At 33.8% G+C, this 27,310-nt stretch overlaps 1 long non-coding RNA gene across 1 annotated transcript; it reads right to left on the bottom strand.

Annotated features, from left to right (window-relative positions):
• Nucleotides 1-413: 413 nt before the first annotated feature.
• LOC138857222 (uncharacterized) lies at nt 414-27,310 on the bottom strand. The gene is made up of 3 exons (XR_011396278.1): nt 27,264-27,310; nt 5,764-5,947; nt 414-466 (listed from the first exon to the last, which is right to left on the bottom strand). It is a non-coding gene; the product is annotated as an uncharacterized lncRNA (long non-coding RNA).

The raw sequence follows: 27,310 nt of genomic DNA, 5'->3' as shown, positions 1-27,310 counted from the left end.
GTGGTTGTTGTTTTTGGTGGTGGTGGTGATTTATCTTATCTGTAGTTGACAATCAGCGACTCTGTCGTTCGAGTCAAGTTGAAATTTTAGCACAACGATAGCTGCTGTATGACAATTGTCAGTTTGTGGCTGCCACATGTTTGTCTTAATGCGCTACAACTGTTTAAGTGGTTTATTCTTTTGATAAAACGAAAAAAATATTTTATTAACAGATACATATTTAAATTTTCTAATTGGTTTTCATAACATTTTTGAAAATACATATATCATATATACTTATTTCTGAAAAAAAAAAAAAAATGTTACCCCCTGTATATAAATTCAAAAGAAGATAACAGTTATACAATTATGGCAGAATAATTATTTTGTATAAACTTTTGTTGAGTTTTTACAATAACTGTGTTGCAATTAATTGAGTAGAATATCACTTTTTATGACTCATATGACAGTCCTCATGAACCCAAGCCTGAAATGGTAAGATTTGCAAACGTTAAGGGTTGCCAGATTTATTAAATTGTAAATGAAAAAGACATACAAAAAATTTTATGTTAATAATAAAATGCACACCAAGTTTTTTAAATAAAGCATATAAGTAAATTTTTAAATATATGATGTTACCAGAAATAAAAAAAGTTGCCATTTACACCAAATTTATAAAAAATTAAGTGCAAGCAGAAAATACGTACAAAAATATTTACAATATGTTTATCTTATGGAAGGTTTTTTAAAAACTTTTATTAGAGAATTATTTTTTTTAAGGTGTTGCCACCTGAGTTGAAATGAAATTGGTGTGGACTTAATATAATCTTGAAAAATTTAGAAGGCAAAAATTTCAATGCTTTCACAGAGTTAACTTTCGTCATAATTTTGAACAAGGTTGCCACTTTTAAAAATTATCTAAAAAGTTTTTCAATATAAAAATTGATGAAAAATAAAATCAATGGATTAAATTTTAGGAACACATAAATACAAATTTATTATTTTAAAACGTTGCCATCTGTTTGAAAAAGTAGCAAAAAATTGTTAATTTAAAATTTGCAGAAATCGAAAATAACAAAAGCAAAAATTTGCAAATAAGTTTAAAAGTATTTAACAATTTTTTAGGCAAGTTAATAACAGTAAAAATTACATAAAATTTTTATTATTTTAATGGTGTTAAAATAACAATTTAATTATTTACACATATATATGTATATATGAGTAAATATTTATATAGTTTTTTTTTCGCATATGCCACCTTTAAGGGTATTAAGTAACTAATGCTACCGAAATCATGCGTCAAACTTTATTTTTAATGCTGCTTATATTTGCTAGTTCAGTTTTCTCTCACTTCAAAATTTCTGCTTCGGTTCACTTGCCCGCTGGCGTCGTAAAGTTTTACAGCAATTTTTTATTTTGGCTGCGCTCATTTTGCTTTCAGCTTGCGTTCTTCTTTCCAATGCACATTTCATGCCAATGTTGTTGTTGTAACATATGAGATTTAACAGTTACATTCTTTCTATGGTTTTTTCTACGCAACACGCGAAATGTCAGTTGATTTTTCCACTGTTTTTACCCCCAGTGTCACATGTGCTGTTGTTGTTGTTATTGTTTCTGACAATGTGCAGATTGCCAATTGTTTTGAACTCCCTTTTTGTTTGATTTCATTGCTAATAGCAGCGTTGGCAATTTTCAACAACATTTGTTATTGCAATTTGCTGCCGATTTCGCTTATTGTTGTTATTGTTTTCCATTATATTTTTTTGGCTGCTTTTTGTTGACAAACATATCACAAATGAGTAGCGGCACACGCGATATACTTGTCTAGCGTCTACTTGTCGTCTACTCTCATATCCTTCGAACAGCGGGCAATTTCAGTTTGGGTCTTCCAATCGCCCGCAGAAACTTTGTTATCTAAACGCACTGCCAAAATTGACAGTTCAACGCTCGCCAGCCACAGCCACAGCCACCAACGTGCTGATATGAAGCCAACAATCGGCTATTGGCAAATAAACGAAATCTTTTACTAGCATATATATGTATGTCCATGTGTCTATACCCGCATGATAGAGTGTTTTCTTTTTGATTGTGTGTGGCGCTGATTGAAACATTAAATTCAATTTGTTAAACCGCGATTGGGTTCTTATTTTATGGCAGCGCGGATTTTGTAGAGCGAAGATTGCGAATTCGATGTTTTATGCTTTATTCGTATTTTTTTTCTAATGTGATTGAAATTATTTTTCAAGCTTAAATTCAAATATTTTGCTCTCTTCTGAAGTGTGAACTATTTTATAGTGAAATATGCTCCTAAACTTTAGGTTAGATGGCTGATGCCTTATTATTACGGGGATCACAATTAGACTGCTAAGTACTTGTACAGTACTTTGTGAAGCCAGATAAGAGTTCTTGCAATTGCAATATTAACTCTCGGCAACGCGCTTTGAACCTATCAAAAATCTGTTTAGGTACTGTATTTTTATTTCCGCTACTTCATCTGGTTGTCTAAAAGTGAGAGATCCGAGGTATGTTAGGCTTGTTCTGGCAAAGGCGTGAGATTCATGAAGCAATTATAGTATCTCATCCTTTTCCAAGCAGTTCATGCAACTGGCATCTGTTAAAATCTTCACCTTATAAACTTACCACACGGTGATCATTATGTCACGAAATCAAAAAAAAAATACTGTATCGATTGTTTTGAGATTTTCAGACTATAGTTATTTATAATATATGTTAAAAGAATACACATTTTTGAAAAAAAGTTGAGTTGTACGAGATCTCCAACGGCGCTAAAAAAGGTCCTCACTACTGCAGTGCTTCTGGCCTTCCTCGTGGATGAAATCCAAAAAAAAATTCTCGTCAAAAATTATGATATTTTCCTAAGTTTTCTAGAATCAAAAATTCGACAAATTTGCGGCTTTAAAAAAAAATGTTACCCCAAGTACCCCGGTCTTCAAGTTATCACTTCAAAAAATTTGAAATATGAAATATATTATAAAGAGTACCTTGTAATCCGACAAATTATAAATCCAATGATGATTCTTTATAATAAATACATATATGTAATGTACTCTGAATTACAAATCATACTTACTTCATTATGTACATTATGTCAAATTTAGTAAATTAAACAGCACAATAGAGAACTTACGTTTTATTATAAAATTAACGTCATTAATGCTATAAAACGTACAAAAAATACGCAATAACTTTACGTTAGGAAATAATGTTGTACAAACAAATGTTCATACATACTAAAATAATCACAAACTATGAATCAACTACATTTATGTATGTAATTTAAGAAGCATGCAAATATTCATTAATTTTTTTTTTTGTTTCACATTGTTGAAGCGCGAGAATAAAGCTTTGTCCCTCAGTCTTCTCAAAAGTAGAAGTTCGTTGTAGGGTGCACCATTTTCTTCAGCCCATTGCAAACCCAGCTCAAAGGCATTCATTGCATCTTGTGCTTTCACTGGCGGAGTAGTTGCAATTACTTCGTCATCATCTTCCTGATTTATTGGTGTAGAAATCTCTTTTATAATCTCCGTCAGACATTTCAAAAAAAAATTTTTCCTCTTTATCCATTCCACGGCACCAGGTTTCCAAATTTTCCGGACTTCCGAAGGTACACTGATTTGTGCATCGTTGGTAGGATTGGCGACTATATCTGGCCATAACTTTTGCCAAGACGATGTAATAGTTGATGAAGGTAATGCATTCCACGATTGACAAAGAGCAAAAACCAAGTCTTTCATGTTAAATTCTTTTACGGTTTTTTCTATTGGCTGGTCTTTTGATACTGCTTTTAGAAGTAGGTTTTTCTTATAATCTTGCTTTGCAAACTGAATTATGTGCTGCTCCATGGGTTGAATCAGTGCAGTGCAGTTTGGCGGAAGAAACATCGCAGTGATGCATTCATCATTAGTTGTCAGTTCTTTTTCAGACGGATGGCCGGGAGCGTTATCAAGAAGCAATAACGCTTTTTGAGAAAAATTATGATCTTTCAACCATTTTCTAACTTCTGGAACGAAACATTCATCAAACCACTTTTTGAAAAGATCTTTTGTCATCCACGCACTTTTTTGTCAGTAATAGTGTACAGGTAAATCAATGTTTTTGAATGCACTTGGTTTATTAGATTTTCCAACGACCACCATCTTTAGCGAGTGTGTACCCGCAGCGTTAGCACATGGTAGTATGGTTACACGTTCTTTACTTACTTTTCGTCCAGGTACGGATTTTTCAGTGTAGGAAACAAAAGTTTTATTAGGTAACAAACGCCAAAAAAGCCCTGATTCGTCTGTATTGTACACCTGTGACGGGTTAAGATTTAAATCTTTCACCTTTTGCAAAAATCTTAATTTAAATGGCTCTAGGTAGGTGGCATCATTAGAAAGTTTCTCTCCTGTTATGGTCATTAAACGTATGCCATGACGACTTTTGAAACGTTCTAGCCATCCCTTACTAGCCACAAAATCATCTTTTTTTGTTATTTCTTTATAAAAATATTTAGCTTTCATTGCCAACATGGATCCCGAAATGGGCGCATGCCTATTTCTTTCCTGAAGAAACCACATGTATAAAGCTTCTTTCACTTCTGGATGTTCAGCTTTCCTGAGTGTTTGTCTCTTGCCTGGCCCACAGTCAGTAGTTGACACAAACTGTTTAATCTTCTCGTCGTTTTTTTTAAATAAATTGTAGATCGGCCTACCCCGTATTCACTTGCTAAACTACTGAAAGATTCATTACGATTTAGGCGGTCTAAAATATCACATTTTTCTTTAATTGTCAGTGTTTTGTGCTTTCGCTTTTGAGCTTGTGACGACATTACTATCTACGTAATACACAATGAATAAACAATAAACAATGAACACACGCTAGGCGCACGCACCACTCTTCATCGGCTGTAGTCAAATTCAAACTAAGCAATCGGAATCAAAACAATACCCTACGCGTCCAGCACAATAATGATGGTCCGTACAAGTTGTAACCTAGTTACTTTTAAGGTGGCATTCTAGTCCCAAACTTGAAAGAAAAAATCTGTTTTTGCATATTCCGAAAGTTTAGATATTTGAATGTATCCCCATAAAGAGGATTTTTTAAAACTCAAATAATTTTCAAAATTATAGCAGTTTTAGTATAGTGGAAACTAGACAGGTTTGGGCGTAACATAAAACCTTAAACAGTTTTTCCGATACGAATCGCACGATGGTTCAAGTTCAAATTAATAAATTTCCTTGAGACTGGAATACCCCTCAAGTTCTAATATGTTAAATACTTTCTCTTATAAACTCATATAGCCTCATAGTTCTCGATCTCAAACCTTATACAACAGTATATTCTAATTTTTTACAGTTTTAAAAAAAGTGAGCTTTACGGCCTTGAATGGCCATCATGTTGATGTTAAGCAGCATTACAAAAATATCCCAAAGTACATTATACAGGGATACTAGGGCACCGTTATAGAAGCTCCTCTATAAATATGTTGCAGATTGGGAATTTGTGCCATATAATCGCTTATCTATTCTATTAGAGCAATAATAAACGTCTGTATGTAACTAGCAACTAGAATCATGTAAAATAAAACTGTTATTATTAAATATTTATCTATTGTAATATTTCCATTAAATATTCAACTAATTTAATAAATTAGCAACAAAATAAAATAGATGCCAACCGAACATAGTACTTCCCTACTTATTTAAAAAACCTTCACTATTTCACATCTTTTGAGTGTTGCATATATGCATACTATATATTTGTAATATCCCACTATTTAATTACCTATTTCCAATATGTGTCAGTTTTTGTTGCATACTTATGAGCGCTACTCAATTTGCTGCTTGGCCTAATGCATTATGATGCCCACTTCCAGTCAACTCCAGTTCCAGTTCCTTTATCCTTAATACGTTTCCCATGAGAAGTTCTGCCAGTCAGTTCTTTATTAGCTCATAACTCTTTCGGTTGCCTTTAAGTAATGTGAAGAGTGTGTTAATGTTATTAATATTAATTGTTTGGCATAAAAAGTGTTAAAAAGTATATATTATAGTGTTTATCTACATAGAGATAAATATTTAGCAATATTTGGTAGTAATAAGTAGTTTATGGCTTAAACGAAAATTATGCAAAATCTAATGGACTGCGCAGCTTACTGCACTTCTACAAAATGGCAGCGAGAGTGAGAGCAGACTGTTGTACTTTGAGAGAAGAGTGTTACATGAGTATATATGCATATGTACATATAAGCGCTCACTAAAAGTAAGGTGAGTCGAGTGAATAATTTTTTGTATAAAATTATTTTTATAGAACATAACATGCTTACATACATAAATATCTGCCATATAAAAATACTTGCATATATTTTAAAATTTGAAAATAATAATGATTTAGTTATACATTGCAATCTGAAATAGCTATATTATTAAGTTTTAAATACTACAATAAATAATTTCATAAATATTTTCTTTCAAACAGCAACAATTTATTAAATTGCTATTTACAGCGCAGCAGTTAAAAAATATAAAAAAAATTAAATTAAAAAAGAGTTTCAATATATTTGGAACCAAACATTTGAAATTTTTAATTTATGCAGAATTTCAATATATTTTGCTTCCTTTAAAGGTCTACTTTTTCTAATAAAATTCTAAAATCATCGAAATACTTTCAGTTAATGAAATACTTTATTTAGAGTAAAATAATTAAGTAGTTCCAGATGTTTTGTAAACAATTTTGTAAATGTATATTTGCACAAAAATTTTCAAATTTTAGTAAAGAAACAAAAATATTAAAATATTGTATATTATAAATATGAATATATATATTTATGTGCTTATACTCTAAAAGCATTATTATAGACATTTATTTTATAACAAGAAAAAATTCTGATCCACCGAAGCTATAATACAAGCTAGACAAAATATAAAGATTCTCTACAATATCTGAGACTGTTGCCTTCAACAATACATAAATATCTAATCAACAATAATCCATGCTTAATATGCTGAACATATCTCGTTAAATCAAAAGGTTGTCTATACAAGCACTTGATTCCGATCCTTCAGTTTGTATGTTAGCTGTATGCTATAGTGATCCGATTTAAACAATCTCTTCGGACATTGAACCGTTGCCTTAAGTAATAGCAAATACCAAATGCCAAATTTCGTGAAGATATCTCGTCAAATGAAAAATATTTCAATACCAGCACTTTAATCCGATCGTTCAGCTTGTATGACAGCTATATGCTACAGTGGCCCGATATTGGGCGTTCCAACAAATGTGCAGCTTCTCGGTGTGAAAAGTACGGGTGCACATTCCATTCGATATCACAAAACCTGAGTGGCTAGTTCGCATATATACAGACGACGGTTTTTAGTTCGTCACGCTGATCTTGATATAGCTTGTAGGGTCTCTGACGTTTTCTTTTGGGTATTAGAAACATCGTACCAAACTTAATATACCCTGTTAGGGAATATAAAGAATAAAAGTAAATTTTTTTGTAAATATCGATTTGATTTGAATGCAGAAGTACACATGTTTATAGCTTGGTTAAATTAAAAAAAAAAATAATAATAATGATCCCTGAGTTTTCAGTTTATTTTGAAATTTTGTCTTCTTGATTATTATTCAAATGTTTATTTATATAATTTTTTCTAAAGATTACTTTACGTCGAAACCACTTTAACTATTCCATAAATACGGTCTGTAGTAATTTATTTTAGGTAATGCAAACATTTTGCATTCCTAATTTCATTAAATAAATGTACAATAATAAGCAGAATGTCACACAAAACCCAACTTTCACAAAATTCACCAGCTGAATTGTAATACGGAGATTTTTAAAATATCAACAAACCAACCTTCAAACCAGTTTCTGTCAATTTTAGCTTTCAAAAGCTTTTAAAATGCCACAGCAGTGCAGCCAATTAGCACAAAAAGTTGTACACATCTTTTCTATGCTCGATTCCATTAAAAAGTTGCAACAAAGTTGGCCCACATTTGCCGAAAATGAAATGCCAACTGAATTTGAAATTTGCAAACACAACTCACTCACACCTGTGAATCTTTATTCACTCATATAAATATATTGTGGGTGTCTTTTAGACGCAAACTGCACATGTTTGTATTTACTTGGAGTTAGTGTGCAGAAACGAAGAAATTTTAGGGACGAATTATATGAGAAAAGCTAGGTTATGTAACCGTCACACATTTTTGAGGGCAACTGATCTCACCATGTTGACAGCGTTACCTCAGTTGTCACAGCAAAAGTTGTGGTGCATCCAACAAGAATTGTAATAAAATAAGAAAAGTGCCAGTATATCACTTTATTCATAACTCATATATGATTTACTTTTTATAAGCTCTAACTACATTTTCGTTAAACTCCAAAAAAAGGAGTGTAATAGTAGTTGGAAATTTAGTTATACATGCATATACTATATTCGCTAAGCTTTATATAGAAGTTATTAAATAATTAAAATATTAGAAAGAGTGCTGAATAATGCATATTTCACACTCAATTTTTATATGATATAAAATTTTGTATACATATAAAGAGGTCCGTTTAACTCTGATGATTTGCCATTCCTAATTTACTCGAACAAAGATTTTACATAAAATCCTTCATCGTCTTGCTCAAAAGCATAGTTTTGCAAAATTGTCATGCCTGAGTGGCTTTCATCTATTTGTATAACCTTATTCATTATTTTTAAAGTTCTTCCAGATTTTTCATCTTCCGTTTACTTACAAACATAGAAAAGTCAATTGGATGATTTTTTGACTTTTGTCCTTTAACGAAAAACTTTGCAAAAAAATACTGTTCTGACAACTAGAACAATAATAAAATGTTAATTTCATTTGAATTTCTCTTTCTAGTTTCTATTAGAAGCTCTCGATTTGTTCTTCTTATTGTTCCCCACAGTTAGCGAGAAAACAATTAAGGTGGCTATGAAGACAGAGTAACCAGATGCTTTAAATCGAGTTTTTAAGTGAACCACAATATGAAGTAGTGTTTATGAATAATCTATTAAATACTTATTCAATAATTTAGTTGATGCGCTATTCTTATAGCCAAAGCGGCAGTCAGCATCGCTACCTCAGTATAAATTTAGGCATAGTAGGGCACACCAAAAGTCTATGTGCCGATCATAGCCAGCTATATTCTCACGTGTTTAAAATGGTTTGTTTCATCTTTGGCTTTCCGCTCTTTTTGCGGTTTCTAAGGCTTGCTTTTCATTTTCTAAGTCCAATTATTCAAATCACACAAACTCTTTTTGCCGAAGTCCATGAAATATTAATTTAAAATAAGTCAGTAATTTTTTTTTAAGTAAAAGGTGTTCCAAAATTAACGCAAGCTTTAAATTTGCCGCCATTTATGTAGTAAAGTATTGACAACGCTAAAAAAAAAAATAAAATTCGACAGCTGACAGTTTAAGGTTAGTAAAAGTGAAGCGTGATAGAACAACGTGTCTTGTTTATTGCACAATATTTCAAAATTAATGAAGAATGAGTGCCACATGTCATACAGCCTGTGAACTTCAATTACTGCATGAAATATTACCAGGTCTTGTACTCTCTCATTTTGGTGATCAGAATTGGCCCCCAAGATCGTGTGATTTAACATCATTTGAATTTTTTATGGGGATATTTAAATCTATATACGATAATGATCTGAAATGTGCACTCGTCCTTTCTTACTAAGAAGCCGCTCATTTTTCGAAATCGCCGATATAGGACCACTGAGGATATTCCTTTCATAAAAATAGTTCCATCAAAACCAAGTCCTTGTCTGGAAATGGTATACGATTTAAACAACAACATTTATCGAAAAATCATTTTCCATTTTTTTTTAACATGCTTGTATTGTATTTTCAGGATATCAAATTTTACAGTTACAAATAACATACTCTCTACAAAATGAAACAGAAAGCCAAATCGATCTAAATTATATTCGACAAAACATTAAAACAATAACTTTATATATTTTATGTCAAACATATACAAAATCTTCTATATAAGAACCCAAAGGCTTTGCTTTAAACAAGAAATATTATATTATTAAGAAACAAAAAATTAATAGATAATATGATATTTAATTGTAACAATTTTAAATATAAATGCTTCATTGACAGATACCAAAATCCACCACAAAAGTGATTTTTTTATTTGATATACCTAATTGAAATTATACACTTACTGTTTAGAATATTTGCAAGCTCAATTCACTCCGTCAAATTCGCTCCCGAAATCCTTTGCAATATTTCTTTATAACAAAATTTGCAGTACAAACGCTCATACACATATGGAGCTTAGTTAAATCAAATGTGTGATTTTTCTGCAGAATTGACTCGGATCAAAGCGGCATTAGAGTTATTTGTCTAAGTCAAATTTGCGCACAACTCGAATAATGCGCGTTAATGACTTTTATACTCTCGCAACATGTTGCTACAGAATATAATAGTTTTGTTCACCTAACGGTTGTTTGTATCACCTAAAACTAATCGAGTTAGATATTGGGTTATACATATAGATCAGGATGAAGAGACGAGTTGAAATCCGAGTTACTGTCTGTCCGTCCGTCTTGAGTAAAAATTGAAATACCTTTATGAGACTTGGTACACATGTTTCTACGTACCGTAAGACGATTGGTATTGTATATGAGAGTAATCGGACCACTGACACGCCCACAAAACATCATCTATCAAAAACAAATACACAACTAAGCTACACAATAAGATACAAGACTGTTATTTGGTATACAGGATCAAATTACGGAATACGGCATCTGCAGTTTAAATTTTTTTAAAAGTGGGCGTTGTCTCGGCCCCTAATACATTTAATGTGTATAGCTCCTAAAGCACTAAAGCTATAATAACAAAATTCACTGGGAGCAAATTTTTTTAGCACCTTTATCGACAGTGTGGAATTGGGTGAAATCGGGTGACAACGGCGGACACTCCCCATATAACGGTACTGTTAAAAACTACTAAAAGCGCGATAAATCAAGCACTAAACACGCCAGAGACATTAAATTTTATCTCTGGGATAGTATGAGATGACTTAACAGGAATCACGTACAAATTCAGACAGTGGCACCGCCCACTTTAAGGTGAAAACCCATATCTTTGTATCTGCTTAACCGACTTCAACCAAACTCGGTACATAATATTCTTCTCATATTTCTACAAGTATGTTATAGGGAAAAGCGCATATTTCCCATATAACAACATTTTAAACTCCATCTGAATCTTTCACTCTCCACTATGCAAATCAAGCAAAATATATAAAGAATTCTCAAACGAGTGTACCATTGCTTTGCGAGGGTATAAAATATTCGGTTACATCCAAACTTAGCCCTCCTTACTTGTTGTTTTTATTGTTGTTGTTGCGTAATGTCGAGTTGATGGAAGCGTAAAACGAATCAAATCAAATTTAGCATAATCATTTACTCTTATCAGTAACATCGCAGGCATCATCTTTGGAGTCAGTAAGAGCTTAATGCCACAGCCGGTTGAGTATATTCTTATATTTGCCATTCGCCAACATAAGTATGTATCTACAACATAATTCAATTTGTTCGCCAACTGACAGCTAAACACGTGTGATTTCAAAAAACACTTACACATGTGCATATTTCCACCTACTTGTACATATATATGTATTTATGTATGTGTAGGTGTGAGAAAATTAATGCACCGACAGCCCTAACGGGAACAGTAAACTTGTGTATTTACAGTTAAGTGTTTACATATCTGCATAGCACTCTTGTGGCATAAACATATGTACATACATATGCTACATATGTATGTTATATGTGTAGTATTAAAAGCTCAAGCTCATTGATTGACATCTCGAGTGTTGCTGCTGTTGCATCTTAAATGTTTTTGCAACACCGACTAGGATTGGCGGTAATTGATTGTAAAAAGTTACCTTATAAGTGCTTAAGGATTTGCTTAGCAGCAGGCAACTGCCGTTAGCTAACTGTGGCTTCTGGTGTGAATGCCAATGAGATTACAAACAGACACACCAGAGCTGTCTATGTGTATGTGTGTGGCTATTGGTGTTGCATGGCGACAATCATTCCATCACACGAAACAGTAAATAAGCATTCAACGGTATATATTTTCACATACTCACACACATGTATGTTAAACATACAAATATGTATCTAAAGTAATATTTTTCCATCTTGTTGTCTATGGCATCAATGGCTTAATACTCTATCTAAGTACAAGTATGTAATGGTGCGTGCAACTTTATTTGCATGCGTCATGTATGTATGTATATTTATCCTGAAATATTCTTTGATATGTGTAAATATGTAAATAATAATAATTTCCTTTGACAATGATATATAAACATGAGGTCACCTCATTTTATTACACTTATTTGCTTGAGTATTGTCATTAATTATCAAAAGGAAGTACGTGTATACTTTGTGAATAGCTGCGTAAATGTGTAATTAATACCGTTGATGATGTGACAAGCATTAACAACAATAACAAATGCAGAAAATATTTAAAATCTTGTTTCTTAGTCGGTTTGAGTGTTCTGTGAAGTTCATTGTCCTGGTGCGAATTTTTTTATTCTCTTTTCCAAATACGAAAATATGATTTCTTGACGGCATAATTCGTCATAACGTCTGAATTAGTGCGAGTTTTTCAGCTCAAATTTAAGCCGATTTTAATTAATTCGTGAAATCTTTCATTTCCACATATGTTCCTGTGAATAGTTACCCAGATGAGAGATACGAGTAGCTGGCTTAGACTGTTAGCAATAACTTTACCCAGCACTCCAAATGCCTAGCACTTCTGCTGGTTAAGTTTCTTAATGCAAGTATTTTATAAAATGGTATCATAAAGGAAAATCATATGTAATTAAAAATTTAAATTTTTAGTTTCTTAAAATTGGGTTAAACCCTAAACTACTTATCACAGACATACAGAAAAAAAAAAAACCGTTATTTTCGGTTGCACCAAAGCTAGAATACGCTTCACAAACAAAAAAGAAATTTCATACAAGAACCTGATATGTGCCTTTCACCGGTCGGTTTGTAGGCCAGCAGTGGTATATGCTATAGCGAACCCATCAAAACCCTATCTTCGAAGATTGTAGGCCTGTCTTGCGCAATAATATATGCCAAATTTCTTGAAGATATCTTGTCAAATAAACTTACAAAAACCTGATTCTGATCGTTCGGTTTATATGACGGCCATGTATATGCTACAGTGGTCAGCTATCGGCGGTTCCGACAAATGAGCTGCTTTTTAGGGAGAAAAGGAGGTGTGCAAAATAGTTGCGTAGTTCGCGTATAAACAGACAGACCAACAGGCAGACGGACATGGCTACATCGACTCAGCTCGTCTTCTGGATCATTTATGTGTACACCGGCGTCTCCTTTTTGGTTTCCTTCGTGGAAAATTTACGATACCTTGTTCAGGGTATACAAACTTGTTCAGTTCCTCCTTACAATATACCAATCATTCTGTCAGTGTAATTGTTAAATTACGTTAGAGTCTTCTAAATACTCCAGATGCAAGATTATAGGATATATTTATGGTTTATCAAAAAAAAAAAAAAGGACAACCCTGCACTGAGAAGAATAAGTAAGCAAGAACTTGGATATATAAGGAGATGTACAGTCTCGCACGAAATCGGTTTCGGGCTTTTTGGAATGCTTTCACCGGGCAACCTACAGCCAATTGGACTAGGTTGAGTGTGCGTATCCATATTTCATCTTTTGTAACAAATTTGCTCAGAAAATCGTTCGCACGCGTTTTTCGCTTTTGTCGAATACGGCACTATCACGTTCAAAGATTATACAATGGAAAAAATTCGTAAATTTACGGTTACCCAACATAATGTTCACTCTTTTATTCTGGCGGTACTGCGGCTAGTGGCCAACCTGAACGAAGGACATCATTTGCTGTATTAAATAAAATGAAATTTAATTTTTTCAATATTCAGAGGCAGGGTTTCTTTGAGATTATTAACTTGAGAACGATTGGATGAAATGTCATTAAAAATGAACAGTATTATTAACAGCTAAGATTAGTACTCAAAGAAAAGTAAACAGGTTCCTTGTTAGTAATAATCTCTCGATTAGGCTAAAGACTTTTCAACCTGCTTAACATATGGTAACACTTCTGCTATCTACCTGTGTCTTCTTCCACTTCGTAGTAGGTGTAAAAAGCAATCAAAATTCTAATATATTTTCCCATGCAATTTTAGCCGAATAAGCCCGTATTTTGTACTTAATAGCTCTACACCCGATTCTAGTCAGGATTTTCTTCTTCACCTACTTTTGTATAAGAAATAAGAAAGCATAAACCGTTGTAAATATAATATGTTAAAAATAACATAAGAAAACGCGGCAAAAAATTTAATAAGACGACAAAACACATTCGTTGCGCCTGATTTGTGCACACCTGTTGTTTTATTATTTGTCGCTCACTTCCCTCACAGCGAAATGAGGGCAAAAGCTAATTTGACAGTCTTTCATACCTCCGTTTCATATTTAATAAACACATTTACGTTTATATTTTTCTTGCTTGGCAGATTTTGCATTTTGTTCAGCTTGTGTTTTTCTTATTTTCATCTTTTTCTAAACGGTATTATTTTTCTAATTTTCACCAGCAGGTGTCTGCATTTAAGGGGATAAATATGCATAAGTAGTCGGTTAGAGTCAAAAGAAAAAGTTAGTAAATGCTAGGTAGCTTTTGGATAAATGTTAGGTTGACTACTGGGCTTAAAGCAGCATAAATATTATCGAGATTAGTTCCTTGACCTTCCTAAACTTAATTGTCAAAATAACGACCTTATAACCTAAAACATGTTCAGTAAATTATTGCAATTTCATTGTTATTGTAAAGCTACCGTTAACATTTCAAGCGTGTGATGGTCTCCAGTTTCGAAAAAAAGTTTTGCGGTCAACAATAACTAACCCGACCGCTTCGAGACCACAGCGGTTTGAACAAGATTTTTTTTTTTTCATTTTCAATCATTTTATTTTCTATCAATTGAATGATACTTTAAGCTAGAAAATCGATTTTTTGAAATTCCTAGACTGATATAACCCCACTCAAGTATAACCCTCAAATTCTTTTCGGTAAGAAGTCAGCTATTGGCATTGAGGGCGACATCTTCGGTATCTGAGGGCTTGAACAGTCACATGGTCCGATTAAGACAATTTTTATACCTGAGGTTGAATCCCGATATACATATTTATTGGCGATTGATTTGTATATTGGAAAGTGAAAGAATCAGATGAAAATTAAAATTGTGTTATATGGCAAGTACGTGTGGCTTTTGTTCGAATTCGCCTATGCACTATAGAAATGGCAGAATAGTGGTCTATACAAAATCTGGTCGAAATTGGTCCAGCAGGTCCCGAGATATGGGTTTTAACATTAGCATGGGCGGTGCAACACCCACCCTTCGTACAATTTTGATACCGGCTTCTATTAAGTTCTCTTGTGTCATCTCAAGTGTAAAATTTTATGTTTCTGATACATTTATATGTTGATTTATCGCATTTTAGTAGTTTTTAACCGTTATATGAGAAGTGGATGGGGTTACCATTCGAATTCAGCTATTTTCACACTGTCGTAAGAGATGTTAAAAGTATTTATCCTGTGCAAATTTCAGTGATAAAGCTTGAGTGATTTGGTATATGCTATGCATTAAGTCTAGAAGGGTTCTGGCCATGCCTACTATTTAAAGAGTTTTAGCCCAGATGTGCCCGTCATTAATGTAATTCTTTGTACCAAATAATATTTTTATATCTTAATTTGCGGCTTAATTATGGGAATTTATTATAGTTTTTTCAATTATTAGCGTTTTGTGGGCGTGACAGCAGTCCGATTATGCACATCTACAATACCGACCATTTATGATGCCAAGGAACATTTGTACCAAGTTTCACTTTTTTTTTTTTGACAGTTTGGGCCAAATTTGATCAGATTTATCAGCATCATACTATGGAGAGTTTGACTACTATGTGTCCCTTGAAAGGACTCACCTCAGATGGTATAAAGATGTACCCAAAACATTTAGTAACAGGCAAATTAATGCATTTACTTTTGTATCGGTACTATTAGCTAACTTCCATGGTTACAGAAGAAACATTTTGAACACAAAAACCATATAATAAGTTGACTAATTTTTTCTCTTGTTCGTAAAATAAGCATAACTGAATATTTACTAATATTCACAATGTTACATACTTGTACTTGTTTGTATGCATACTGCACAACACCTTCACGGCAGTCGGCCAAGCGGATCAGGTTCAAACGTATGTGCTTGTATGTATGGTATTTGGTTTGAAAAATATTTTATAATAGAAAAGCAAGCCAAGCGCAGTGGGGCGTTCGATGACATCTTGTGCCAATTTTCTCAGCCATCAGGCGACATAGCAACAACAAAGAAAAATAAAATCAACGTGCGCATGTGAGCGCTTGTGTGTGTGTTGCTGCAACATTTACCCACATTGTTGCCATTAAATTTTGTTTATAGCATTTCATATGTTTGCATATAAAGTGAAAATTCCTGTTAAATATGTTGTAAAAAATTTAATAAGTTCACTCAAAATGTTGCACAGTGTAGACTTTGACTTTCACCGCGTGTCGCGCTTTCTTGTGATGAAAACAATATAATTGTAGAGTTGTACAAGTAGAGTCAGCTTGCGAAAATGTTTTTGCAATTGCTGTGCGCTTTTATTAATTCATAAAGCAAATATAATAATTTTTAGCGGGTGTATGGTTTTCATGCTACTTATGTATTTATTTTGAAGGGCGGGGTTTTGGCTACTGTAAAATTGTATACTCGGTTAATAGTTATTACTGACATTTGTTGTTGTTGTAGATATGCATACCATATATTGTAGTACCTTAGAGATTTTGTAACTTTTTGTTGTTTATTTTATATTTTATGTGTGTGTGTGTGAACAGGTGAAATTAAAATGAAATTTCGTCGCCATAATCCAGCACATAACCTCTGACGCACAGGAAATAACGAAAATAACAAATTCAGCGCAGCGAAAGTGAAAGGAATAATACCTCCATACACACATACATATGTATATGCAATCGAACAATATATACACAAAATGAATTTTCAAGCATCACCATTTCTTCGCTATTTCCGTTTCCTTTACATTGCGTGAATATCAAAAGACACGCTTGATTAAATTTTTCAAACCATTTAACAAATAAGCAATAAAATCTGCGAAATTTCATTTCATTTCGGCTAATAGTAGTGTAAAGAAAACAAAGTGGAAATATTCAAGCAATGACGCGTAGCTAAAAGCCAATCGTTGACGTTTGAGTTGTGGAGGTCAACGAGTTAGCCCTGCGCAAAGCCGCCACCCCTTCAAAAAGCCGCCCGTTGACAGATATGTTGCCAACGCACTGCAACCACACGCAGTGCTAAAAAATTTGCTTTCTCATTCCGCCTGTCATGTCTGCATATAAATTGTAACTTCTTGAAAAATTTCAAATTTTATGGCGCGTCCTTTTTTCTTGCTACTTTTTGCTAATTTGTAATGCAAATTGAATTTCATTTTAATTAAATTTGTTCTCGCAGCGTTTTGCTTGCAACTTTTCGTTTTGCACACGCCCGAAACTATCCGCAGATTGAGTTATAATTTTTCCATCAGTTGTAGTTTGTGGTTTTTGCTGTGATTTCTTGTTCGACAGGCAGCAGTTAACGAATTGTTTTAGTTTGCTCATCAATTTGACTGTGTAAAGTTAAGAAGCAATGCAATTATATGTATATGAAAATTATTAAAAAGTAATTTTTGACTTTGTGCTGATTGAAAGTCTTCGTGAGGGAAGTAGTTGAGAAGAAATTTATGATTTTAATCAAATGTGTAAGAACTAGTGATTTTATCATCACAGTGAAGTTGGACAGAAGGGCTGAGAGATCAGATACGTACTTTTAAATTGCTTTCCAAATTGGTTTGTTTTAAGTCAATACAAGTATGTCCCCGATTTGGCTTATTTGGTAACCAATTTTCATAGACCGCTCGGTCCTAGGTTGTTTGGTTGCAAAGAGAGACCAAACCAAATTAATCTGTATCCAGCAATTCAGTGAATTTGATAATAAAGGAGGATTTTTTCCACTTTAATTGACCAATGTCTCTTAAGTTAGAGGATTGGGAGCTGTGGAATATATCTCGTCTCATATGGCAGATTGCTGGACATTCACAAAGATAATGTTTCAGCGCCACATGATCCTCCGCGCATGCTCTGCGCAAAATCCACTTATCCAGTTTTTTGAATGTAGAATCTTAAGAGTAGCTGTACTGTGATGATCCCTACAATGTTAAAGTGTATTCTTGAATAGAAAGAGAAGCTTTATGGTCTGTTCACCATTAACACAACCCCAAAATACCTTTCTGGTATGCCCAAAGCCTGAAGTGTTTCTCTAGGGACCATTGCTTCAAACAAACCTTAAAGGAACTGAATGTTCTGTAAATAGCTTAAAAGAATTGTGTTCCCAACTGCCACCGAACGGATTAATACGTCTGCTTTTTCGTTACCTTTTATTTCTATAAGAGTGGATACCCAGATAATATGAACCGAATTATCTACTGAGAGTTTAGTTATTGCCTGTTTGCATAACCTTACGCAATGAGACTTAGTATTGGCGTTACGGAAAGCCTTAATTGCGGCGTGAGTGTCCACTAGAAGATTTATGGACTTGCTAGTTAAAGCAGAAGCCCACTTATACCAATACTGAGTTGTAGTCTTTAGTTTGAAGCTACCTTCTGCGTATGGACTACTACAGAAGCTGAGCCCTTTGAACCGTTGGTGAATATGAAGATTTCACCGTTGGAGCTGTCGATCACTGAACTATTGATCAATTCTTCTCTACTAGGGAATGAAAACGTTGTGTTAGATTCCTCACGAATCTTCTTTTCACCGAGTTCATTAAAACTCCGTTAAATTTCAGATTGGTATCAACCCTTTTGACAATAAGAAGTCTGCCTTAACTGAGAAATGGTGATATGAATATCTGGAGGTAATTTAAATCTGAACTTTTTAAGGATTCCAATTAAGTCCTTAAAATATAGATATATGTTATACGTATACCAGGTGTACATGTATGAAATGTCCAGATTTTGGTTTTATTGCTTTGGAAATGAGCGGTTCAAACATATTTTTCAATCAAATAAAATTACCAAAAATATTTTTTAATAAACGAAGATACGAGCAATATTTTTTAATTAATTTCCCCTCAGCGGCATGTAGTGCTCTCTATGTACCGATGCTTTATTCAACGAATTTTTAATAAAATTATGTAAGCATGTCTTATTCCTCTAGACGATTATGTAAATAGCGAATTTCAATAAATTTCACCGCCTAGATTTGCATATTACAAAAATGTTTGCAATTTCGTTTAAGCAATAGATATATTTCATTTGCCACAACAACAGCTATAAAGCAATAACAAATGCTTCCAGCCAGCTGTGACCACACTTTAAAGTTTACACACCCCCACATACTTACAAATATACACAAACTTCTAAAGAAAATATGAGGTTATAACTGAAGAAATTCATTGATGCGTCCAGTTTCCGCGACGATTAAGAAATTTAATTGCTTCTCGCTGGCGAAATGCCACCAGGCGTTCGTTCGCAGGGCAGGCCTTCCGCTGCCGCCACCTGCCTGCACGCCTGCACGCCTGACAACGGTACAAGCGGCTGTGTGCCGCAGGCAATAATTTCCTGAACGTCAACTTTTTCTCGTACCAACTCGTACGCTTCACTTTTTACTTGCACGAAAACTTTTCAATTGGACTTTGTGGATTTAGTGTCTGCGTTTCAAATTTTATTTGCCTACACAGTTGACACAATCGGTTTTGGCCGCCGAAAAGGTGACTGCTGGCATATTGTTGTTGCCACATAAATATATTCGAGGTTTTTTCAAATATATTTCAGGTTTCTACAAGCGCCAGCAAGGCTTACGGAAGGTGTTTTAGGCATCTTGGTGTGGTATTGCGTAAACTTGGTCCTTCGCCATTGACTCGGCGAAGTTTTGAAAGTTTCTTTTACGTAATTCAGTAATGCGCTAAGGCATACAAATAAACGGGGGTGTGTGCATGTGTACGTAACTTTCGTCAGTGACAGTGGTGGCTTTGGTAAATTGGTTATATTGGTGATTACAGTGGCGGTAGTGTGGAGATGGCTCAGTGCAGAACTTGCCTGCCTGGCATCTGCGGCACGCGAAATAAAATCAGCAAACATTTGAGTGCATTTACTTACTTGTGTTAACACATCACCGCATACAATTCGGGCTGACATAGGCAATTCGGCAATTGTCTAGAGGAATTGGCCGTGTTCCTTATTGAAATTTGCAAACTTTTCCACCGACTTTGTCGCTGGAATGAGAAATTGTGTCTTAATTTTGAAGCATGTAACATACTTGCAACTTCTTGTCAAATAAAATGTTACTCTGGTCTCAACATAATAAAAATGATAGAATTTGCACTTACAAATTGAAACAATAATAATAATGGAAAAACTTAAGAAAAGTTCGGCAAAAAGATTTTTGTAGACTCATCGATTATGATTGATATACATGCTTGCGTTTAAGTATTTAGTAAATGTCATATTTAGAGGCGAAACTGTTAATACATATTACTTAAAACTCATTAATTAGAGCTGTAGTGACTTGTACCTCAATATAATTGTCATAACGTTTTATCAAGATTGATGTACAGGTTAAAAAATTGCTAGCTCTCACCAAGAAATATCACTATTAGCAGCAAATTTTTTGTTTTCTCAAATTGTTACATCTATCGTGAGAACACATGCAAAGCTACAAGTCATTCTGTCAATTAATTCTTTGCTTACAAGCCATTTGATGTTGACGTGTCAAAATATTATTTTTTTTTAATTTGGAAAAATTAAATATCGCGGAACCACATCAGAAATGATTGAGCAAATTTATAATATTATTTGTGAAGATCCCAGTTTGACTTAGCGTGAAATTGCTAATATTATAGGCATCTCAGACGAACGAGTACTTCATATTTTACATGGAGAATTAAATATGAAAAAGCTGTTTGGAAAGTTAGTGTCGCACACGTTAACGATTTAACAAAAACTGTATCGAAAACAAATTTCTCAGCATAATTTGGAGTGTTGTTAGCAGAATAAAACCGATTTCTTGCGTCATTTCACAACTATGAATGAGACTAGGATCTATACCACCATGTTTCGAAATTGAAACAAGAAAGTCTACAGTGGACTGAAGCTGGTTGTTCAGCTCCAAAGCAGGTGAAGTCACAACGATCAGCAAAGGTTATGGCATCAGTTTTTTGGGATGCAAAAGGAACTTTGTTGATTGATTACCTGCAGAAAAGTAAAACAATTAACTCTGAATAGTATTGTAGCCTTTTCGATCAGATGAATAAAAAAATACGTGAGAAAAGGCTTGGTTTGCAGCACAAAAAAATCATTTTTCATCAAGACAATACATCTGCTCACAATAGTGTTTTAACAATGACAAAACTCTACGAATTAAAATACGAATTGCTTGAGCATCTACCATATTCACCAGATTTTGCTCGCAGCGGCTACTACCTCTTCTGAAACCTGAAAGAATTCTTTCGTGGAAAGCGTTTTTCGTCGAAAGTCATTATAGGGATGGCATAAAATTATTGGATGATCATTGGAATACGTGTGTTGAAGTTAAGGAAGATTAAATAAAATAAATAAAATATATATATTTCGTACCAAAAACAGTATTTTTTTATTTCGAGCACTGAAACTTTTCAACCAAACTGTATAATTCGTAACTCAATAATGTCAGTCTAAAATATTTCTGAAAAAAACCGTTTATTTTATCTAGAATTGTAAGAAATAATATATATTAATATTTTGGACACCAACAAATACTACTTAATTGAAAACTAAGTCGCTAGCTCTATTCCACTGGTATATTAAACATACAAGAGCAATACATGAGTCATTTGGGGATGAGCGTGGGATGATTTGTGTCATATTTTTCGCATATCGAGGCCATCACACTTTTCTCACAATAATACAAGTATTTTTCGGTCAACATTTCTGTCAGTTTATATAAGAAATTATTGTTTCGCTTTTCAGTTTAAAGTTTTTTCAAACCATATTTTTTTTTTTTTTGTTTTAACTATACTTATTTCCCTTTAAGTCAACTTGTGATGAAATTTTTATACCCAAATTGAACACCTTATTAAGTAGAATTTGTGTTGTAAACTACTTGGGTTATGTTAGATCTCTAATCCCTAAAGATTAGGTGGATCACACTTACGGTGCTATGGACAGTCCTTTGTGTAGCTGACAAAACACCTTGAACCTATCACAAATCTGCAAAGTGCTTTATATGTATATATTTCCGCTATTTCACCAGAATGTATAGAAGTATAAGTTTCGAGGTGTTTTAGCGAAAAGATTCGGAATATTCGAGAAGAAAGATTATATCTCATATTTTTCCAAGCGATTTATGCAATTGGCTTCTGGTAAATGTTAAATTTTACTGCATAAATCCCGATCGGACAGTATTAAGTTAAAACTCCTACAACCAATGAAAGATGGACTTTTCTAACGGCGAAGAGCTCACTAGACCTCTTTCGAATTACTCCGGACCAGAAAAACCTAATAGTTGACCAATGCATGCTGAGCTGTTCTGATGCCCAACCATCCACTAGTAAACCGAAATAAGCAGTGTACAAGTTCAACTATCGGAGTGAATAAAGACCACTCTATGGCAGCCACTTACATGTTGTGAACTAAGTAAACGTGAAAAGTCACTAGAACACAATTTAGCGTGATTAAATTGTCATAGTGTATAATCGTGCATTATATTACAATCGTGCATTATTACATAACATATGGTAAATAAGATTTGGACGTTTTTTAGTATGAGATGCAAATAAGAACCAAAGCCGGTGATACTTATTGTACTTTAAAATGAATATCTACGGTCAAACTTTTCATTTAGAAGCAAGCGCAGTTGTGTTCCACCAGGACGACGACAAGTCACATACATTGATAGTGACTCGCTAGAAGCTAAGAAACCTCGTTAGGGGGGTCCGGATCTAGCAACAAATGTTTACTACCTTTTCCTAACTAAGTCGAATGATTTTGCAGGTGAAAAATTTGCCTCAAAAGAAGATTGTGAAAATCAACTGTCCCAGTGTTTTGCCCATAGGGATGAGGGTTTCTATGAGATTTTCATTATGAAATTACCTTCAAAATGGCAACAAGTTATCAAACTTTTAGGAAACTAAGCACATTTCGCATTCCACCCTAACAATCTTAGTCCGTTATCCAACATCATTTTCACTATTGTATTAACTTCTTAACACACCTTTGACCAGGGTTACAGTCCAACCATTGCTATTCTGCTCGTCGCACATATCACCTTGCTCTGGTTCATTTGGCAATCAATGAAGCTGCTTGGCACTACCAAATGCTACTTCAAACGCTTATTGCTGCTCTTCACATTTGACATGACGCTGGGAGTGTTGCCAATACGTTGCATGTGTGTGTATATTTCGCCTACTTGGCAGCAATAAGCTTCAGTGCACTTACCCAGTCTGTTTCAGCTGCCATTTCAATTGGAGTTTTGGCTTTATGCGTTTGTATTTGTACTCTGTGTTGTTGTTGTTTAATGCTGTTTGTTGATTTGGAGCATCAATAGTGCACCACAGGTAAATACACACACATGCATGTAAACATGTATATATTTATATATACGTTTATTTGTAGACAAATGTAAATATGCTGAGGGGCTGGACGGAGTCGCTTTGCAATTTTGAAATTTCTCAGTTCAAATTCATTTGCTGCTTTGATTAATTAATGCTAATTTACGTAAATTTCAATTCGGTACGCAAATAGCAGCATCAAAACATATATTTGTACACATATACACATACGTATTTACATACTATGTATATATTTATTGCCGTGCGTCTTTCATTTGTTTGGTCTCCAACTCCTTGCATTCATAGCTGATTGCTCGCTTGTATTTGTGCAAGCAGGAATTTGTTTATTTCCCTGCTGCTATGTGTGAGTGTGTGTGTGAGTTTGCTTTGAAGCCCGTGTCTACATGCGGTTGCTTAGCCATGTTATGCTAATGAGCACATCTCACATCTGCTTTCTTTGTCCTTCATAGCCACATATGTATGTATCTATGTTTGTCAGTTTGTGTGTGTGTGTATTACTAATCCTTTACGAAATTAATTTGTGCAAAATGCTTTCATTAATTTGGTCGACAACATTGTGCGCCCATTTACCGTTTTTCCTCAAACGATTTACCAATTCAATAAACGTTACATTTTGAAGTTGTTTACATCGTTGACAGTCGGTTCGGAATGTCAAGTTGTTGAACACAAAGGTAAAAGGCAATCGACAAACAGTTGCAGCGATTACAGAGGACTCTCAACATACACACACATACCCAGAGTTACAATATACTTGTATGTAATTGTATATGTGACTTGTTTGCATGTAAATGTTTAAAAGTTATGCCAATAGATACGGCGATGTGGTTGGAATATAAAGTGTTTAACGATTGATCAGACGTGACACAAGGTTAGGTTATTAAATAATCTTCCAGAAGGTACGCGCTAAGATTGCAAAAGTAACGAATATATTGTGCTGTTGGAAATGAAATGAAATTTGTAAAAAATGCTGGGTTATACTGAAAAACTCATTTATCTTATATACATTTAATTATGAGATGCCATTTTGTGACCTTGGAAATGTATATCTTTTCACTCATCTTCAGATAGGCAATGAAGAGGTCATTAGTTAAAGCCAGTTCGTTTTCCCTTTTTAGTTGACATTTTTTAAAGGCTCTTTAGTAAATCTTCTGTAATAACCCCTGTCTATATGTATGTAAAACTGTCAGCATGTCGAACGGCGTTGGGTGAAACCCCATATCTCGGGTCCTACTCCGCCGATATCAACCAAATTTGGTAGGTAATATTATCCCTAAATTCCTACATTAAAATATGAAAATGGACAAAATCATACAAAAACCACACCTACTTCCCATAAGACACAATTTTAAATTCTACCTGATTTTTTCACTTTCCAGTATACAAATCAAGAACCAATCAATGCATCCGGATACAAATTTGAATAAATAGTTCCTTTGAGTTGTGCCATTTTACGACCGAAAATTTTCCAAATCATACCAAAACTATTTAAGCTCCTATATATGTAGTTCCTATTGCAAAATTTTTATCGAAAATATCGGTCAATCTGTAAGACATATTATACAAACTAAAAGAAAATCCTTTTATGATAAAAGTACGTCTGTATGTCAGAAATGGGTTGAATCGGATCAATAATTCCCTTACCCCCATATATCAAATAGAAAGATTTTCGATTTCGATTTTCAAGAAAAAAATTAGGTTCGGTTCCGCCCCACCGATAATACCTTAAACAAATATTCCATAAAAGGACTTGATTTGGATTTTCAGTTTTTTGACACCTATATGCTATAATATAGTGGTCCATTCTGAACAATTTGTTCGAAGATTGTACGGTTACCTTGAGCAACATAACATGCCAAATTTTGTGAAGATATCTTGTCAAATTAAAATGTTTTCCATACAAGGACTTTAGTTTAATCGGCCAGTTTGTATGACAGCTATATGCCATAGTGGTCCGATATAGACGGTTTCAACAAATGAGCAGCTTCTTACGAAGAAACGGACGTGATCGATATTTCAAAAACTAGTTCCCTTATATACAGACAGACAGACGGATTAACGGACATGCTGATCATATATATATATTCTTTATGGGTGTCTGACGTTTTCTTCTGGCAAACTTAATAGTAGAAGCAAACTAATAATAGAGACCCCTAATTCGAATTACACACACTGCTCTACTGATTAAATAATGCTTAACTGAGCAGCAGTTTGTGCAGAAAAAAAGCCTCCTTATTTGAAAACTGTTTTCTTTTTATCATCTATTTAGACTACTTCTATCAATCTGAAAGCATTTCCAACAAAAATGGTTTCGTTATTGTGCCCAACAACAAATTTAGCATAATTATCCAACAAAATTTGTAACTTCTTTAATGCACATTATGTATGTTATATTCCTTTAAGACTTTGAACTTATCATCTCCTGCATATTCCTACTCTTACATTATCTACTTCACCGTATTACCATCAATTTCCATTGTGAATAGACCCGTTAGTCGTTAAAATGCCTTCATAGTTGATTAAATGTGAGTCCTTAAGCAGACAACTTGCATTCTCTTACTATTTTCTGAGCAAAACGGACAAACCAACAAACTAATAAAGTAATACCGGTACATTTAGAATGAGTTTCATTAAATTTGACAGTTGAGTTGACTTTTATTTATTATTGCACGATTACTTCTTTGTTTATTCGCATTTTTCACTTCATATTTCTTCTATGCTTCGTAAATTTATTAGTGAGGTCTTCGCATTTCTTTTTACAGAATCTCGCAAATACTACATACATATGTATATAAGTGCTGTAGTTATACCCAGTTTTAAGATGCTTCACACAGGTGGTTTGGTTCACGCGCATAAATCTCTATAAGAACTATAGTGAAAAACATAGAAAATAATATGAAAACTTTCTTTTTAATTTATCAGTTATTTTTGTAAAAAAGATCAAAGACTTAGATTTTGGACAACGCTTTTCGCTTATTAGACTTATATAGATTGAAAACAAACTTCACTAAAACTCCTTTAAGGACCGAAACATCCGAACTATGGCACCTATGTGTTTCCTCGTTGGGTTCTCTCTTCCAGTGTTTCTACCATTTATAGATATTGCTTAGAAGAAAGTCGCAATATATCTCAGTCTATATTCCAAGAGTTTGCTACCTTTAACTTTATTAAATCTCTCAACTAATCTAACACAAAATGAACCGTTGCAAATCGATATCTTTGACGCTAGCACAACCCGAAAGCGTTGGTTTTTTTGTTATACTTTTAATACTAGCATTACGAGTGGTAGCAGTGAAATATAAATAGCAATTTTCACTATTTTGTTTTTATCATCTGCTGCATGTTTTCTACATATAATCTGCTATTCCGGCCGACTTCAGCTACCTCTTATTCTATTTTGTTTAACTACTCTTTGTGTGAGCATAATGCTCGGTCAGTAGCAAATCAAATTAGTCACTGTGCGCATAGAAATGTCATTTGTTGTGAACTCATAATAGCAGAAGAAAGAATATGTTGAAAAAATATGTAAAAAGTACAAATTAACTAAAATGTAATAAGACAAGGAAGTAAGGACTAACCTTAAATATTACGATACCACCAGCTTCACTTAAGATATGAAATAAGA

This window comes from Bactrocera oleae, chromosome 4 (genome assembly GCF_042242935.1).
Source record: "Bactrocera oleae isolate idBacOlea1 chromosome 4, idBacOlea1, whole genome shotgun sequence".
Taxonomy (NCBI): Eukaryota; Metazoa; Arthropoda; class Insecta; order Diptera; family Tephritidae; genus Bactrocera; species Bactrocera oleae.
This window is presented reverse-complemented; position numbering and strand designations above follow the sequence as displayed.